The sequence below is a fragment of the Zalophus californianus genome, chromosome 16, assembly GCF_009762305.2.
Source record: "Zalophus californianus isolate mZalCal1 chromosome 16, mZalCal1.pri.v2, whole genome shotgun sequence".
NCBI classification, from domain to species: domain Eukaryota; kingdom Metazoa; phylum Chordata; class Mammalia; order Carnivora; family Otariidae; genus Zalophus; species Zalophus californianus.
Genome location: NC_045610.1, coordinates 52,229,237 through 52,247,284, shown reverse-complemented (window position 1 = coordinate 52,247,284; position 18,048 = coordinate 52,229,237). Strand labels below are relative to the sequence as shown.

The 18,048-nt window shown below is 40.7% G+C and overlaps 1 protein-coding gene across 2 annotated transcripts in view; it reads right to left on the bottom strand.

Moving 5' to 3' along the window:
- Window positions 1-18,048, bottom strand: part of KCNJ16 (potassium inwardly rectifying channel subfamily J member 16) — a 53,540-nt gene that overhangs the window by 18,536 nt on the left and 16,956 nt on the right. Inside the window, exon 4 of one of the 2 annotated variants that reach the window (XM_027568298.1) lies at window positions 5,355-5,585. The exons of the other annotated variant lie outside the window; for it this stretch is intronic. The gene's annotated coding sequence lies outside the window, so the exon portion shown is untranslated. The remainder of the gene's footprint in view (window positions 1-5,354; window positions 5,586-18,048) is intronic. 2 annotated transcript variants of the gene reach the window in all.

The following is an 18,048-nucleotide window of genomic DNA, read 5'->3' as shown; positions in this document are numbered from 1 at the left end:
CAGTCTGGTTCCTGATCTATGAGCTAGAAAACCAACACCCCCACCTCCCCTCCACACATGCTCTAGATTGTTTATGAATCCCTCTAAGTAGGCAAAGGCCATTTCCACTGGGGAAAACAGAACCTGGGCTTGCTCTCCTTGAGGACACTAGGAAGTCTGCCTTCTCATATGATTATGGTGATTATTAGATATGGGGAGGCGGGTGTAGGGAAGAGGGACCCAAAACAAAAGGGGCTTTTTGTCAGTGGCAGCCCAGCAGCGTTAAAATAAAGAGACATTCATGCCATAACCGATGACTGAAGAGAGTCTGTTTGTCAGGTCAAATCAGTGATGAAAGAATATCTGTGCATTGTAAATATTTTTAAATTGTCTATGTATTTTGATATCTTGACGTCCTAAAAAAGGAAAACAAAACAAAACAACACAACATTCTGTGGGAAGAGACTGCTCCTCCTAGGGCTAGGGAATTCTTAGAGATAACAAAGGACCCTGGCTGGAACATGCTTCTGATTATAATAACTAACTAACTAACCCTATCTCCTCCATCCGGCCCATACACTCAAGGAGGCAATATTCTTCCACCTTAGTCATCCTAGGGCCAGGTATCAAGGAGCTAAGGACCACTCCCATAGCCCAAAGCCCACCAAAATTATTTAAACTAGCCAATGCTGAACTAGGCATCCTGTCCTGCCTTACTTACTCCACACAAATCCCTATAAAGATCATGGCTTCGACCCTCCCCTACTCCTGTCTTCTGTCTTCCGACCACCCTGGGGTCTTTCCCTTGTGGCCCTGTGCTGTGTGCTGAGCTTCCTGTCTTGAGGGCCTGTGAGTATAATAAAATGTGTTTTCCTGAGCCTCGATGCTGTCCGCTCTTGGGACCCGACCTGACCATCTCATAAAAGAATGCAAAACCACCTAAGGTTGGGATGGGAAAAAACACAATTCCATCTTTATGGCAAAAGAAACTCCACAAGGGTAAAGAATGTATTGCCCATTACAGGCCAGAGTTTTTAGGTAGAAGTAGCACTTTCCACTCCGGAGAGCTATCTTGTAACATTGTAGGTGAACGACAGCATGTTCTGAGTCTTCTAGGCTTGAGAGTGTTGGCCACGGCTGATCAAGCAGCTGGCGGTAAAGTACCACTCTCACAGCTTCTTGCTCTCAGGATGTGGGCCCAGGAAGCTTTGGAAAGGGTCACCCCAAATGGCTGTGAGCACTTACTTATGGAGAAGATAGCAATGTCTTTCTAAGTATCAAATCGGATATATGTGGATATAGGTAATACAATGGCCAGACTCTTAATGTCAGAGCTAAGGATTGACCTTAGGATTGCTGGAGTGGGGCATTGGCTGTGCTTGGAGGCAGGCCCAGCTACGCAATTGCTGAAGAACACAACTTCCAGCTGAGCTGCAGGAGGAGAGTAAAGAGAGAAAAGAATTACAGTTTATCAGCTTAACAGCCACCCAGGGAGAGGCCAAGGGACGATAAAGAAGGGAACACACAGAGGTGGGGAATTTAAGAGAGGTGAGAAGAGGCAGCATGTTCAAACTTGGGCAGGCAAACATTTCACATTAAAGAAGGATAGCCCACAGTCACTGGGCTCTAGGTGTGGAGCTGGGGTTTAGGATTTGGGCTCCCAACAGAGAAAGGGTAAGGATCAGGTACAATCCTCAGCCTGAAAAGAAACCCGTCTTAGGTGCCAGGCACTGTATGTCTATGTATCTCTTTAATTTTTCCCCAAATTCTGACAACCAGTTGTCAGCATCATTCCCATGTTAAGGATGCAGAATTGAAGCTGAACTAGTTTGGTAGATCTATCCAGGGTCATACAGAGAGTAAATATGGGCGGGGGGGCGGGGGGCGACTACAAGAGATTCATCCCATTCCACAACTTAAGTTTGAAACCTTAAGAAGAGGAGCTATTAGAAACAGAATCAGGATGAAAGGGGGTCTCTGGACCTGATGTCAGGGGGAAAAAGTCACTCTGACTGGGCACAGGTTCAGAGCAGAGCTAACCGCAAGAGATACTGGCTAAGTCCTGTAAGGTGTGTTTTAGAACCCCTTAGGTGCTCTATGGATTGACCCAACTCAAAACCGGGAGCAGAAGTGCCCGCATATAGGGTCAATGCCCTTAGCTCTAGGGATCGGAATAATTCACAGCAGGGAAATGTAGGCAAATGATTTCCCTCAACGCTGATCAGTCTCAAGCGCAGAGGTGAGCAGTAGGAAAGCTTAAATGAGCTTAAAAACATATCTTTCCCAGAAAATCAAGGCAAAAATTCAACATAAATAGTTTTTCATCCACACAGAATTTCTAGTGAAAGTCATAAAAGTTTGTTCCATTGGAGACAATTCATATCTGAAGTGTAATGTTCAACTCTGGGTATCTTGCTTTTTAAGAGAAGTCACTAGCATGGTAAGAAGTGGAACATAGGAAGAAGTGAAGAAGAAAACATCAAAGAAAATATAGACTCATGTGTTCAAAACCTTTGCTGAGTACCAACTATATCCCTTGTACTGTGAACTAGTTGTACTGAGATCATCACATGACTCTGCCCCAAGGAGTTCATTGGCTTGAATGCAGAGATGGGACATCTCTATCCATCAAGAAAGAAAGCCGTTTGCTGTGTGATGCTACAGAGGGTGGGGCGAGGGTCTGGGTGCGGGCTGTATGGGGAAGCAGATTTAATATCTCCATCAAGACTATCTTATTGTTAGTATCTCTAACAATTGAGTGAAGATTAGGACTCTCTACTCAGAATTTGGGCGATCAGCTTGAAGAATATATAGATGTTTCCTGAATTTGATAGGAGGTTCCAACTACGTAACTCTGACGGTCTCTTTTGTTCACAAAGATTTAAGGATTTTGCGTTATGTTTCATTAACTAGTAAATAGCATCTACTCCAAATCTATGAGATGAATAGTGGTGAAAGACTGCCCAAGAGGATTAAACATAAAGTGTCAGAAAGACCTCATTGTCTCCTTAAAGTAAAAATACTTGAGTCTTCTAATTTGTTTTAAATCTTACCATCCATATTTCGTAACAGTAGGAAAGATCATACTGACCCATGTTTTTTGTTCATTGCACTGATTTTATTTTAGCTGATCTGTTTTATTTTCACTTTGTATTTCTGTGCATGCCCTAAACTATAAACAAATAAAAACAAAAAACACCAAACAAATAAACAAAAAACCCTCTGCCTGGATCATGAATTTTTCTTAGAAAAAAAAAAATAGAGAAAACCCAGGATAATGGTTGACAGGGAAGTTTCCAAGGGCAGGAGATGCTTCTGGATCAGTTCAATCTTGTATTCCAGGATGCCCCTGAGTCCCACTGTGAGGTTGGGCAGACCATCTCTTATAGGTGAACCAAATTCAGGTTCTGATGGTCTGGTCTCAGAAGGGCTTATCACAACCTATCATTCCAGAGATATTATTTATATAATGGAAACAAAAAAGCGCCTTTGCCTTCATCCTTTAGATTTGATTTTTGGAGTCAGACTGATTTCTCTTTGCATCTCATCTCCACCATGTACCTAGCTGAATTCAGAGTAGTTATTTTACCTCTTTGATCCCCATCCCTTCAAAAAGGGTAATTCAGAGAATTAAATCAGATAGCATTGTCAATGAGTAGGTGTCCCATAAATGTCAGTTGTTTTCACCTGAAGCTTAGCACTCGGACATACTAGGAACTTTGCCCCGGCTGATTTGAAGCTGCTACTGTTACATGCGAGAGACAGCTGTTTTGATTTTAAGAGATCAAAATGTGAAATGACTGATTCACCTTCATTAAACTAGGTCTACACCAAAGAACACCCTTCATTCTCTCGTTGGCTTCCATTACCCACCATGCCAGCCCAATATATCTTCCCTGACCTCCACTGCCTTCGCTGGCCTGCAGAGACTGGGCTCATCAGAGAGGTGAGGCCCAGGGCTGGAATGCGGGAATGTTCAGTACTGCTGGTCAGAAAGCCAAGTCAGAAGCAGGTGGAGGCTGGTGTACATTGTCAGGACTACTACTTTGGACAATGCAACAGTAGCCTACCTTCCTTATGATGAAATTGCAATTGGCTGACCTTTTCTCAAGCCTGAGAACCAGAGGGTACGTTCCTTGGAGTTAAGTCATTTGAGATATTACTCCGAGCTTAGTTATTAACCCACTATCACGTCTACATCAGTTTCCCTCCTAATGTGGAGCCACTAACCATTGTCTCCACGTAGTTTGTGCTCGCTTGGTGCCAGATGCCCTATCGAATGAGATTCAGTGATATCTAAGAGACAGGCATTATTAAAGGCGTCTGAAAAGGAGGCAGAGAGAAGCTAAGTAACTTGGGAAGGTCACACTTCTGATAAGCAGCCAATTTGTGCTCTACCTGCAGGATTATGGGCTTTCAGAAGCCCTGGGGATATTATCCCCAGCTTCTTCTAAATTCTCAGCATTATGTCAAGGCTCATAAAAATAAAAGAAAGAGCACAGGAAGAGGCTTTTAAAAAAAGAGCTTCAGGAGTTTCATCAATAAGACATATTTATGTTTGAAGCCATGGCCATGCATCTCTGCAATCTTGGAATTTCCAGGTAGACGAGCTGCATTATCTCAGCCTCTGCTCCTTCCACCGGCCAAGTGGGAAGCTGAAGGCATGGAATGGAACAGATGCTATTTACTCCATAGCAACGGTTCAGATTGCAAATCGAAAGACAACAAGGAGTCGAAGGAAGCCTTTAAAAAAGTTAGAAAGCCCAGTGCTTTTGTACCTCACCAGACTTCACTGCTCGAGAAGCTTATTATTTACTGGAGTTAACTTTTAGCTGCCTTTTTTCTAGCAAGACTTTCCAGTATTTCCATCTCTATTTTTAGTTGTAAGGACGCGATGAATTACAAATCAAAGGCAGCGTGTTTTAACACACCCTTTCAAATTCTCGATGCCACTTTGTCGTCACTTTGGAATAGTTGGAAGAGTGACAGAGACCTACAAAAAAGAGGGTCTTACGAATGATTGTTTCCATGGGAGATAAAAAAGACTCATCCTTTTCCATGCTGCCCCACGTCAGTAAGTAATGTTCAGCTGGCTAAGTCATCAGGCTTTTAGTCTCTCTCTCCGAATGTTACTTCCCTTAACTGATCTATAAATGGCACTCACATTCTTAATCTGTTTGGTTCAGCACTCCCCAGAGATTAGATGAGAGAAAGAAAGACGATTCCCAGCCATACACGGTACAGCACGAAGGAGCCAAAGGAAGCACCATCAAGGTGCCTATTAACAGGCAAACATGCAAGCAAGAAGGAGATGAAGATCAGGCAAGCAATTAGTTGAGGCTTGCATCACTGTGTAACCCACTACGTGGTCTTACCTTAGTTACAGATAAGGAAGTTCAGGCTAAAACCGCATGTCCTTTTCATCTCCTCAGAGCGCCGCGACTACACATCTCAGGCTCCCTTCTTCTTTGCGCCTTCCTGCTCTCTCTGAAGCTGTCAGCACCTTCCGCCATGGAGATGAGAAACCCCACAGGAGAATCTCGTCCTTCTTTGCCTTTCCGGACACATTCACCACACACAAAGGCCAGTGCGTTCTCAGCTTCACTCTAGTGAATCAACACTTTCTTTAACTGGTTCCCATGCCTACACGTAGTAGACAGTCTTGCCAATGGTGGCTTACAGAAAACAAGCATCGAGAAGAAATATCCTTCCTCCCCGCCCATCGACATCTTTGTCTTGGGATCAGACCTTTGTGAGCTTATTCAACAACTAGGATCTCCCCAAATCGCCAAAAGGCCATAAATGGCCCCTAAACTTTTTACTGTTCCAGAAGGCTGGATTTTCTCTTACTAACACCTCCAGGACTCGTACAACTTCTTCCAAGTGTGTTCTTCTTAGGCGTAGGTGCTCTATTGTTGCCGTAAAGATTTTTCTGTGCAAACACACACCCTGTCTATGTAATCCTATACCTAAGGCAAACAGCATCTTGCCCAACATCATTTCATTCGGGTTCCAAGAAAATATGCGCCCCTAGATGACCACTGACAACCTCAGTAGTTGTTCCAAAGACAAAGCTTAACTCTTTTTCTGAGAAACCGGTTTTGTTTTCTGGCTTGTTGTGTTGCTTCTTCTAGGTCTGGGATCAGGGAGGGAAATGCATTTCTTACTCGATGTCCATTTTCACCTATTGAGAAGTCTTATAATTTGGAACGAACTGGTCATGAAAATGTGGACATTTATAAGAAATTGAGGGAATGCTGGTGCCATTTACTGAGACGATGGAAGTAGGAGAAGGGATTTTGAAGTTGAGATATTCTTGTGGTAACTGGATATCCTCTCTGACAACCAAATGAAAATGTCAGGTAGACAATATATTGCTCTGGAATTGGGAGGAGCAGTCCAGAAGTAGAAGTTATCAGTACATATATAGTATGTATTCATTCATAAAATCATGAACAGGGGTGAGATCAGAGAGTCAGTGAGAATAGTTAGAAAAGAAAGGGATTCCAGCAATCAAGCTCTGGGGCAACCCAAGCTGAGGTTGGGAAGATGAGGAAGATCCTACAGAGGGGACGAAGAAGGTGAACTGTTTGAAGTAGAAAGAAAACCTTGAGATGTGGGATGAAGTGAAGGAAGCGTAATAAGAAAAAGGGAATTATCTGTGTCACAGATTAATGATGGGGGTCAGGATGAGAACTAAGAATTGATCTTTGGTTGGGGCAATGTGATGTCACTGGTGACTGATGAACGATGTCTCAATAGTGTCCTGGAGTCAGATGGGTGATGAGACCAGGAACAGATGAGAACAGGGTAGGAAGGATTGCAGATCATACGTATCCCATTTGTAGGGAGCTCTGCTGTCAAATGGAGTAGAAAAGTGCTTGAAGGATGGAAAGGGATATACAGAACAGCAAGGATTTATTTTTCAGGGAGAGAGTTTTTGCTTTCTTTTATTTTAATATGGGAGATATTATAATTTGTCGCCTAAGATGTTGCCAACTTATTGATTTTTAAATAAAGTAAATGACCTACAATTAGTCCTGTGTGTCCTTTCCATTACAAATAAGTATTTTGGGGAGACTTGAGGAAGGTGTCCTGTTTGATCTCATGGTTTCATTACAAAATCATAGGGAGAGAATGGAATACTATTATTAGATCAACAACTAGGTCTGCTCTGTGCAGGATATATTACTAACCACCAGTTTCAACTAACTGGGTGAAAAGTGAATAATCAACTGTGTTCTTTCAATATTTTTCTCTCCTATGTTTTCCTACATTATGTAAAATACTTCACTTAATTTCTTAAATAAAACTTTTTATAATTGTGTAAAATGATATAAATAAACTATAGGAAATATAAAACTCACATTAATAACCTTTCGGTAAACGTTAATCAAAATAATCCTAACATTGATCTACAACTTAATCATAGCTTCATCCTCAACTACTTGTTCACCTAGAACATTACTTGGTATATAGTTTATGCTTCAAACTTCTTTCTTAAAAAAATTAAAACGGGGCACCTGGGTGGCTCAGTTGGCTAAGCGTCTGCCTTCGGTTTGGGTCATGATCCCAGAGTCCTGGAACAGAGCCCTGCATTGGGCCCCCTGCTCAGCTGGAAGCCTGCTTCTCCCTCTCCCTCTGCCTGCCATTCCACCTGCTTGTGCTTTCTCTATCTGTGTGTCAAATAAATAAATAAAGTCATAAAAAAGAATTAAAGCATTCTTCTACGAAGATGTGGTATACATACACTATGGAATATTACTCAGCCATAAAAAAGAATGAAGTCTTGCCTTTTGCAATGACATGGTTGGAGCTAGAGAGTATAATGCTAAGTGAAATAAGTCAGTCACAGAAAGAGAAATACCATATGATTTCACTCATATGAACTTAAGAAAACAAACGAACAAGGGGGTAAAAAAAGAAAGAGAAAGGCAAACCAAGAAATAGACTCTTAACTATAGAAAACAGACTGATAGTTACCAGAGGGGAGGTGGGTGGGGGAATGGGGGAAATAGTTGAAGGGAATGAAAGAGGGCACTCGCTGGGATGAGCACCAGGTGTTCTATGCACGTGTTGATTCACTGTATTGTCCACCTGAAGCTGATATTAGACTGCGTTAACTAACTGGAATTTAAATAAAAACTTTAAAAAATGAATGGAATTCATTGCTATTATAACCATTTTCTGTAAGAGTCACATTCGTTTTAAGACTAAATTATGAATCTGTGTCCTTTATAAACCATTCAGCCTTCTGAGAAGAGAGAATAAAATATAAGACATATAAATTGAGTCTACTTGATCTGACAGACTGATATATTAATAATGATCAATTTAATTTTATATGCATATAGTTTTATATAGCTTTTATAGTACTACTGAGGAGGTGCATAAAATGTCCTCAACAGAATCATTGTATTTTATTTTATTTTTTAAGATTTTATGTATTTATTTGACAGAGAGAGAGAGAGAGAGAGAGAGCACAGCAGGGGAAATGGCAGGCAGAGGGAGAGGGAGAAGCAGACTCCCCGAAGAGCAGGGGCAGCCAGATGCGGAACTCGATCCCAGGACCCTGGGATCATGACCTGAGCTGAAGGCAGTTGCTTAACCAACTGAGCCACCCAGGCTCCCAACAGAATCATTTTAAATGTGCAGAATAAACTAGACCTGGGTTTTCAGCCTTGACATTTGAGCCAGGTAATTCTTTGTTGTGGGAGGATGTTCCGTGTCTATAGGGTGTTTAACAACATCCCTAAACTTTGTGCATTAGATGCCAATATGACTCCAACCCCCGCTGTGACAGTCTAGACATTGTCAGATGTCCCTTGGGGGGAAAAAAAATCACCTCCCGGTTGAGAATCAAAGAACTGAGTAGATGGGATTTGCTCTTAGTTAACGGAATCTATAGCAGAATAACGGACTCAAAAAACATGGGAATGTAATTTCTTTCACAAAATATAATAAATGTGAATTCCTTAAGGAGAAGGTACATATGTAAAATGTATATAAAAGAATGCAGTGTTTTTAACATCGACTTTTAACATCGCAAAGCTTGTGAATAGTTTGTAAGAAGAAAGGGGGGCTTCAGGAGAATGGGTAGGGATAAAACACATTTCCATGGAAGGATGAGTGCTAACATTGGTTTTCGGAGCATCATATTAAGATTGGCTCAGTTTCTTATCTTTACAATAAGAGGCAACATACTGATTAAGAGCTGAGATTTGTAACACTCTGTTGATTAGAAGCTGTCTCTAGCTACTTTATTAGGCACTCTGTGCCTCAACGCTCTCATCTATAACAGATAAGAAAAGCATCTCTCATGTAGCTCTCAGCAGGTGTAAATGAATGAATATGTTTGAGGCACTTAAAAAATATCAGGCAATAGTGTTTGCCATCTCTGTGCTGTTATGTAACAGTCCCATTAGGAGACTATGAAGAGAGATTCATGTGGGCTGGTGGATGAGGGTACAGGTTTCTAGTTGGCAAGAAGTCAAACAAAATATGGAAAGCATTGGAGGAACCCACATAGCAGAAGGGATGGGCAGAATCATTTGAGGTAAGCTTCGATGTGTGCAAATGAAAGGCTTTGGTCTAGGAGAAAACCCCTACAAACGATTCTTATGATAATCCATGTGATAATCTAACTGACTAATTCAGGAAAGTCATCAGCTGAGATAGGGAAAAAATAGTCTGACTTTTACATGGTACAGTATAGTAAGTACAGTATAGTAGGTAAGGGAGAGAATTGTTTATTTTAACCTGGTTTTCCATATCCAGTGGACAATTTTATGTTGTTTCCTGTTGAAACCATGCCTTCAGATAGACCCAAACAATCTTCACCAGTGCCATTTTTGCTGGCCTGAGGGCTTCCTCTTATTCTAACCCTGGCTACCATAGGGTACAGAGAAAGTGCTTGAAGTCCTTGTTACTCACCAGTATGTTCCCCTCCCGCTACTTATGACAGTCTCTCTCCCACTACTTCTGATACTAAAATTATTTGAAACTCATTGACTTATTTTCTTCTCTTTGGCTAAACTGTGCTAAAGTAGAGTATCCTAGTAGAGTTTTGGAATCAGAAATAAATCCATGTGAGCTGGTGAGCATGTATTTCCTCTCAAATTAGTGATAATTAGTTAATTTTCCAACTGGACATGAGGTTTAATAAGGTTTCTGTTTGGGGTCATTTTTTTTTCCCTGAATTTGGAGGAATTATTTTCCCAGCTGGTTGTTGTACCAATTACAAAACACACATGTTACCAAGCAAAGACCCCCCCCCCGAGAATTGCCAAAATGTCTGAGTCAAGTACTGTCAGTAGAGGATTCGACTCAAAATATGAATCCTCAAGAGGGCATTAACACATCAAGAGATCATTTCTTGAGTCTTTCTACCAGATCCTCTAGAGTTGGCCCTCTGTCTCTGAGCATTGTCATTGACAAGGACCTCACTGAGCCCTCATGTGTTCTGTTCCTGTTTTAGGATGAGTCGATGCTACCAACGAGGAAGTCCTTCCTTAAACTCCGATAAAAATGTCTCCCCTTAGCTTTCACAAGTCTTTCCTGTCCTCATGCTGTGCCTCTGAAAAACAAGTCTTGTACCATTTCTAAGAGCAAGTTCCTCAGACAATGTCAGATAAGAATCTTCTAGTTGCTTCTTTCTAACTCTGTCTTCGCTTCTTCCAGTGAACAATCTCCAAAGCCTCCAGCTATTCCTGATCTGCACAGTGTGTATTTAATTTGTCACTTTTGAAAGCGTAAAGGATAGGGACAAATGCTAAAACGACAGGTCGCTGAGACAACAGGTGTCAACTGGGACTGCTGAGGTATTTGGTCAACTTATTTATAAGCAACGATGTGCTGGCAAATTTTAATAGGGCTCTCTGAGGAAAACAAAGGACTGCCTGGTAGAGTTTACCAATTTCTGTAGTGTAAATGCTCTAACCATGGCTGATTTCAAGTGACCAATGTGATGTCTCAGAAGGTGAGGTTGGTAAGAGGTTGCTGGCTCTCCTGGGCTGGTGGGAGCTGCTCACGCAGAGCACTATCTCATAAGGCAGGCTTTTGTATCTGCTCAAGGTCCTGGCTGTTCTCCTCTGAAGGTCTCTTTTAACATGTGATATATTTTTAATTCATAATTACTGAGGCGTTGTTTGACCAGCCCAGAATCAGTCCAGATTCCACTCGAAACTCAACTTCAAAGGTCCAATTCCATCAAAATTCAACAACAAAGTGTCTATGAATGGGGAAGTATACCATGTCACAGAGAAACCCTCTAGCTTCTAATATTTGGGTCAGAAAAGAAAAATTGGTATCTCCATTGGAAATAAAATAAAGTCCTGGAAATAAAATCAACTGCAAAATTGATATATTAGGGTACATTCTCATTAAATTATACACACCACTAAGCAATTATTATATACTACTAAGCTTAATTATATGTACCACTAAGTTGTGTGTGTGCGGTTTTTTAATGGACTGGAGAAGAAACTTGGATTAAAAACTGCTGGCTTGTTAAGAGGGATACTGCAAAACATGATTTGAAGTTTTAAATGTTTTCATATAATTCAGTAAGCATGTATCAAGTCTTTATCATGCATTAAGGAAACTATAAATATTCAACTTAAAATTCCACAATGAGGGGCGCCTGGGTGGCTAAGTCAGTTAAGCATCTGACTCTCAGGTCATGCTCTCAGGGCCGTGGGATTGAGCCCGGCATTGGGCTCTGTGCTGGGCCTGGAACCTGCTTAACATTCTCTCTCTCCCTTTGCCACTCCCTCACCTATAAAAAAAAAAAAAAAAAAAAACAATAACAACAACAAAAAACAAAAAAACACCTCCATAATGAATAAATTTGTTTTCTTGTTTAGCCTTTTTCACTCTTGGATAGGCTCCTATTTTCTTAAAAGCCATGGATATGTTTGTTTTTGTTCTAGTGAATTCACTCTGCAGTAGTTACTCGTGAGTCACATTTCCCCAAGGGTATAATTTACACCCTTACTCTATTCATACTGAATGCAACTGGTTGAGACAAACTATGTTAGCACTGAATACACATTAGCAGGCAAAGTAAAAATAAAAATGCTTATGTGGCTTAATCATGGGATCAAGGATGCCTAGAAGTATGAGAAAGATGGAGCTGGGGTGGTGAGCAGTACCAGCTAAGTCAGGTTAAAGAATGTTGCTTATTCTAAGGAAGAATTAAAGGGTTTTGATCAAGGGAGTAAGCCAATCTGATTAGCATTTCAGAGAAGATATTCTGGCCGATTCTGGATTGGCCAGACATCTGACAGGGAAGGCAATAAGAAAGATATTGCATAACCCAGGGGAATAAAGCAAAGAGAAGAGATAGGAGAGATCCCTGGGAGTCTGAATCTACAACAATCAGAAATCCATTGGGGAGGGAGGGAAGGAAAGGAGGAGCTGCATAGTGGAGGGATAGGAAACAGGGATGAGTCCAAGGAAAGAATGCATGCATCTGGGATCAAGCCTATAGGCTGGGTGGCAACACGTTTGTGATTTCATTCCCTGGTTAAATAAAGGGGTAGTGGGGCGAGGAGACAGATTTAGAGATTTAAAGAGAATCTAAAACATTTGAAATAGCCACTGCAGGGAAGTTAAAAATATGTGATGTGAGACTGCACCAAGGGCCCCTTCCTTAGTCACGTCTCATCAAGAATCTACTACATACATGTATTGTGAAAAAGCATTCCTGATGCTCCCAATAGGTCATCCCACTTCCCTCTAATGACCTATTCCTCTAATTTCTAATGAAACCCACCATACATAACAAACGCTTCATGATTGAAGAATTTTAAACAAGGTAACTCATTTCATTCTTTGTTTCCAGATTGACTACTAAATGGCTTTTGTGACAAAAACAGTAAAATTCCCACAAGTATTTGCTCTGAAAACATTTGCTGGAGACCCCCCACACCTCCACCGCAAACAAACCCCAGGACATCAGCGAGGAGACAGGAGCACAGAGGCGACGCTGTCTTTGTGAGGAACTCCGAAATTTAGTCAAGGACCAAACCCCAGTGAGGTCATGTCTCGTTTGGGATTAAATGGCTAACTCTGATTCTGTGATCACGTTAAGAAAAATGCACATAAAATGCCCAAGAATTTTTCCTTTGTTTGATTCAGAAGTTAAACATGCCCATGTCATGTCTGCAAAATGAACATTTCAACCTTTGTCAGAGGCTTTCTTTGATTGTAATAGTCTGTAGAAGAGAAGAGAGGACACGCAACCTTCTTCTGCAACCTGTGCCGTGTGCCTTCCGGCACCTCCGGAGTTAACGGATTTTAAACGTGGTTTTGTCTACACTCTAAGAAGCAAAGTTCATATCCAAAAATCTTAACCAACTTACTAGCTGCAACCTGCTCAACCAGTAGAGGCCATTGAGAAGGCAAAAGTCAAAACATCCCTGATTGCCTCATGCCAAGTCAGTCCAGCTCCGAGAGGTTTGGTTTTTCATACAGCAGAAGGTGTACATCAGCGGAATTATGAAGACAAATGCCTTCATTCTCCATATGAGGTAATGTACATATTGTCTTGTAACAGTGCTTATCTGATACCTAAGACAATCAGAAAAATGAGCAAGTTGCCAGCGATTTCCAAATCTTTGCTTGAAATATTCTGTGTTGGGGCCCCTGGGTGGCTCAGTCAATTAAGCGTCCAACTCTTCATTTCAGCTCAGGTCATGCTCTCAGGGTCCTGGCATCGAGCCCCGAATCGGGCTTCCTGCTCTGGGGGGAGTCTTCTTGTCTCCTTCTCCCTCGGCCCCTCCCCCACCTCTCACTCACACGCTCTCTCTCAAATAAATCAATAAATCTTTAAACAGAAAAGAAATGTTCTATGTTGTCACATAAGATATAAAGAAGATTGTTCATTGGAAATATGAACATCTATTTTGATAGAATTATAACGGCTATCACTTGTTAAATACATATTACGTATTGGGATTTTGGTAATTATTTTACAGAAATTCTGTTTTAATTCTTAAGCAACCCATATGGTAGGTGCTAAAATCATTAGCAATGCTTAAATAAGCCAACCGAGACTTAAGTGTGTTGAAAGACTCTCCTCAAAGTCACACGAGGAATGAAATTTATTGGCAGGATTAGAAATGAAATCCTATAATATCAAAGACCACACGCTTTTCAGCTAATCAAGGCAAAATTGACCTTCTGAAAGACAGAGAGCCAATTTGAGCCACGGGAAGTGTCCATTACACCTGACTAGTTCCACAGAGGAAACAAGCACACGAACCAGACTGCATGCAAGAGACTCACAAGCAGAGAGACATTTGCTGTAATGACTTAGATGTAAGACTGAGTAATACAAATGCCAAATCATCACAGATCTGAGCTAGGTTGAAGGAATCTTGACCCAAATGTGAACCACTTCTAATAATTTTTCTGGCTTTCGGATTATTGACACTACACTTAATATCCAGCGGTCCTAAATGATTTTCTGAATTGGGCATAGCTCATCTTGCCCTTTAGAGGTTTCTATATAGAAATTATAATAAGTATTATAGAAATAAACAAAGACTACCCAAATTAGAATCAAGCAGAGGGTACCATTCGGAGTCTGCTATAGCAAGGGAGTCAGCCATGATTGATTACTTGTGTTTGGCAGAGACTCAAAGAAAGGCAAAAGATCAGGGAAGCTTTATAGTGAAAACGGGAAAGCTAAAGATATGATCAGGGGCTACTGATGTGGGAAGCTAGAATCAGGTTGACTAGAAGCAGGACATTCTCTGTGATTGGTTTGAGAAGTATATTTTATTTTCTCTGGTTTTGTTCTAAGTTAGAAGCAGGGGGAAAGAGTGGGATGTTGGAAGTCAATGACGAAGTCTAGACCATTTGGGGCTCACTGCTCCAAAAATTGTCTTTTGTCACTTGGCTATTTGTTATAAAGGCTATGGGTCAATGTTGTACTGTCATACATGGTCTTGGCCATTGTCCATTTGTATATCCAGCCTCCCAAAACAAGCACCACAATATGGTGGTAAATGAAATGTGGGACAGCTGCTTTAACAAAAATACCCTTCTTGAAACTATAGCCTCCATTACCAACACTTGTAAATTGGATCATTTGTGATTAAAATTCCCAAAATAAAGTATTCATACTCCTCCATTATAGGACTCAAAAAAATGCATTTAATCACTCTTTTTTTTTTTTTTTAGGACAGCTTGGCTTTCTTAGAAATCTAGTTATCTATTAGCTAAATATTAAAGCTGGACTGATTTAATTGTAATTGAATCTCCCCAATCTCAATGAAAAATATTGTAACAAATACCCAGTGATAATGGTTTTCTGTGGAGAAATTGCATGACCTTGCAGTATAGGATCTTGAGAACAACAGCTCCTGCCATCTCTCAGGACTGGTAAACTCTAGCATGTTGGATGCATAACATATGTTCTTAGACACATGGCATTTTACCCACTTTGTGTTTACTTTAAAGTGTGACTCTATTTTAACAGTCCAAAATTATTTTAAACCTTGGTGGCGGGGGGGGGAGTGTATAATAAATTTCAGCCTTGTTAAATCTACCAAACCAAATTTGTTTTGGCCACAAAAAGGAAGGTAGACGTATTTTACCATTTTCCCCACCTTTTCTTCTGGCTCTATTTCTGTGGCCTCTTACATCATTGGTTAATAAAGTGCACTGGATGGATGTGGTGATTTGAATATTTTGCCAGCCCATTCTTTCAGTCTAGTTGGTATCTGTGTATACAGTACACACGTCTGCTAATTGTTGGCACCTCTCTCAAAGTCACAAATGCCAATACTCACCAATCAACAGGATTTTCAGCTTGTTGATGCTTTCTCTCACAGAATGATTTATTTAATATTCTCACCACCCCACCCTCCACTGTTGAAAATATTGCAAATTGCTACCCTGAAAATAAGGACCAAGAGACAGGCTTAGCCGAAAGAGCTGAGCTATTCCATGCAGACACTACTTGAAGATTACTTTTATTTTCACTTTGATTTTTCCAAAGCCTTAAGTAAATGCAAATGTTACTATTGTTATTTCTCTTATGCTAGGAAATCTGGAAAATACAGAGGAAGCTTCAGAACACACGGCCGTCTGGGGCGCAAGAGAAGCAATGGAAGAAAATCTGAGTCATGAGTTCTTGCGTCAACACCCAAATCGCCATTTTCTCCGTGTTTACTGGCTATTTCTGAGAATACTTCATGTCTTTCACCTTTCCTCAATCCATGGTTGATTGTTCCCTTTATTTCCCCTTTTTATTTGGCTTTTCCTTTCCTCTCTGTGAAATGCCTTCTTCCATTTTGTTCATTATCAGCATTAAGACTGCCTGCTTACTGACAAAAAAAAAAATCAAATTCTGATAGTTGTCACAAATTACAAAAGAACAGTCGGGCTGTGCCTCTTCAAAAGGTGAAAGATTCAAAACAATAAGTAGAAAAATAAATGCTTCCATCTAATATTATCTAACCATTTTATAATGGCCGACATAAACAAAAGGCATAATAAATAACAGAAAGAATGGCAAGGAAAGGAAAGGAAGGTTATCTTTCATTTCGGTATGTTTTCAGTGTGTTTCTGAGGAAAGTGTGGAGTCTCTCATTTTTCTGCCATCATTGTCTGTTATGGGTTGGACTGTGTCCTCCCAAAAAGACATTTTGGAGTCGTCACCTCTGGCACCTGTGACTGTGAACTTATTTGGAAATAGGGTCTTCGCAGATGTAATCAAGTTAAAAGGAGGTCATTAGTGTAGGCCCTTGTCCAATATGACTGGTGTCCTTCTAAGAAGAAGGAACGTCCACCCAGAGAGAAGAATAACACAGGAAGGCAGAGGTGGAGGTTGGAGTGGTTTTGCCACAAGCGAGGAGCCTCAGGCTACCAGAAGATGAAGAGGCAAAGAAGGATCCTCCCCTAGAGGCTGTGGTGGGAGGGTAACCTTGATTTCAGAATTTAGGCTTCCCAAACCGTGAGAGAATAAATTTTTGTTTTAAACCACCCAGTTACAGTAGCCTGAGGAAACTAATACGATACCCATACTTGCATTTGAAAGGTTATTTTACACCTTCTAGAATTTTCTCCCATCTGTTCCTTTGTCTCTGAGGGATCTTCTACCACCTTTGCATCGATGGACTAGTATGTAGTTCAATTATTTCCAACTATAAACCAGCTGCCCCATGGAAGTCAGGTTCTGAGTTTGTTTAGATATTGAGCTTACTCTCTGGTTGTGACATATCACATTCCCAAGAAGAGATGGAAATCTTAAAAAGTTGCTCTTCAACTTTACCTGATATCTACAGATCGCTGGCTGTCTATTTCCTGGAGGGGAGGGGGGGTGAGGCTGCTTAAATAGTTTATTCCATAATTTTGAATATACAGGCTAAAGGGGGCAAGCACATTTTTGGAAGACGTTAAGTAATTTTGATTCTATATGAAAACTGAGACTCATAAAACAATAAAAACTAAATCCAAAATATGAGTAGCCTGCTCTGCTTCACCTAAGTGTGCTTTTAAATAGACACTTTGGCATTCTGTTATTTATGATGCAGACCAAATTTTAGATTTTTTGGTATTATAGAACACCTGTTTTCCTGGCCTCTGAATGAGGCTCTGCTTCAAGAGTACAAGTGACATCCTTCCCACCTGCCTCAGATTAAACTTTCAACCAGGCCACCAGAGTATTTGACATGTTAACATTATTCACTATACAGGTCTGTGCACCCAAAAATCTCAAATTAAATGTAACTATTACATGAGAGAGTAAAATAAGAGAGAAGTATCTCTTCATGGAATAGTTCAGGATGATTTGAGAGTATAGGTTAAAATCAAGCAGAGAGGTCCCTATGTGTCTTATAAAGAAAGCCCTATGTGGGCAATAGCAAGAAAGTGAAAACCTACCCGGAGTAATAACAAAGAACTAGGCCAGCAACTGAAAGAACAGATAACATTAAAACATCAGAAAGAGGTGTGTGTGTGTGTGTGTGCACACTCATGTGTGTTGGGGAGATAGGGTGAGGTACTACAGGGAAGGAGGGCCCCAAATAAAATAACTTAACATAACTTGTTTACAGT